Source organism: Humulus lupulus, chromosome 8 (genome assembly GCF_963169125.1).
Source record: "Humulus lupulus chromosome 8, drHumLupu1.1, whole genome shotgun sequence".
Taxonomy (NCBI): Eukaryota; Viridiplantae; Streptophyta; class Magnoliopsida; order Rosales; family Cannabaceae; genus Humulus; species Humulus lupulus.
In genome coordinates this window covers 29,951,366-29,953,061 of record NC_084800.1, presented here as the reverse complement: position 1 = coordinate 29,953,061, position 1,696 = coordinate 29,951,366, and the positions used below count along the sequence as shown (strand labels likewise).

General features: G+C 41.2%; 1 non-coding gene across 1 annotated transcript; it reads left to right on the top strand.

Annotated features, from left to right (window-relative positions):
- The first annotated feature begins 995 nt into the window (after positions 1-995).
- On the top strand, positions 996-1,102 carry LOC133798867 (small nucleolar RNA R71). Its single transcript, XR_009876084.1, has one exon. It is a non-coding gene; the product is annotated as a small nucleolar RNA R71 (small nucleolar RNA).
- The last annotated feature ends 594 nt before the right edge of the window (positions 1,103-1,696 follow it).

Below are 1,696 nucleotides of genomic sequence, written 5' to 3'. Positions count from 1 at the left end.
TATATGAAATGCAACTTTTGTGACGAAAATATTTTAACCCTAGTTCAATTATAGTTTCTGTAACATGTTTCTAACTAAATGACTTGATTAGCAAGTCTTGCACTTTTATAAATACACAGTGTAACAGTCTTGGCTATCCAGGCGTTACAGTAGGTGTCTATTGATCCTGCTTCTTCTCAACTTTCTTCTCCATACTTGGTCCCTCATACATGGTTTCGCTCCTCAAGGTAATAGCCTGACACTGTTCATTAAGATTTCCCTTTGGATTCACTTCAGTAGTGCTTGGCAAGTTACCTTGAGCTCGACTTGCCATTAACGTGGCTAACTGTCCAATCTAAGTTTCCAAGCTCCGAATTGATGACCTCGTTTCTGTCATAAATTGAATTAACACATCAGCCTGACCATCTTGTTTTGCTTGCATCAGTTGTTGTGTAGGTCTCAATTGTTGCTGCTGAAAAAATCCAGGAGGAGGCCTTGGGTACTGAGGTTGGCTCTGCTAAAACTGCTGCTGACTACCTTGACTACTTGTCCAATAAAAATTTGGGTGATTCCACCACCCAAGATTGTAACTCATGGAATATGGGTTGTTGGAGGGCCTTGGGAAGTTCCTTATTGCTTGCACTTGCTCCATAGGAATGTTATTAAAATCCCTCATTGTGCATTGTTCAAATAAATGAGGTCCCCCACATAACTCACATATGACTCGCATCTGCATAACTAGAGCTTGATTACTGTTTTGTTGTAACTGTTTTGTCAATGTTGCTACTTGAGCTGACAACATTGAGATGGCATCCAATTCATGCACTCCAGCCACCTTCTTAGTGGTTTCCCTTTCTGATGGCCATTGATAGTTATTCATAGCCATTTCTTCCAACAGATCATAAGCCTCATTAGCACTCTTACTCATGAACGCTCCTCCAGACACTGCATCAATGATTGTGCGAGTAGTACCACACAAACTATTGTAGAAATTATGTACCAACATCCATTTCTCTATTCCATGATGTGGGCACTTTCTGATCAAATCCTTGAATCTTTCTCATGCATCATACAAAGATTCACCCTCCAACTGGTAGAAATTATTGATATCTCCTCTCAACTTAGCTGCCTTTGCAAGAGGGAAAAACTTGGAGAGAAACTTCTGGGCAAGGTCATTCCAGGTAGTGATCAAATTAGGTGGCAAAGATACGAACCAACTCTTTGCTCGGTCCCTCAAAGAAAATGGAAATAACCTTAATTTGATGGCATCATCGCTAACTCCATTCATTTTAAGTGTCTGGCAAAGCTCAATGAAGATAGCAAGATGCATGTTGGGGTCTTATGTTGGCAATCCCCCAAACTGAACAGTGGATTGAACCATTTGGAGTATGGCAGGCTTGATTTCAAAATTGTTGGCATCGACAGCGGGTGGTCTGATACAAGATTGAACCTCTGTCACAGTAGGCAACACATAGTCCCTCAAACTTCTGGCTAGTGGATTCTGACCATTAGCTTGATCCTCAACATCACCCCCGTTCAACCCATTATTATTAATCGCTAGATCTGCTATGGTAGTCTCAACCCTTCTTTCCAACCTTTTCTTCTGTCGATTCAGTCTACAAGTCTTCTCTATTTCAGGATCAACAGGCACTCGAATAGCAGGGCCTTGGCGTCGCATAAACTACTTGTACCTTGAGATGAGAAAAATTGAGACAAT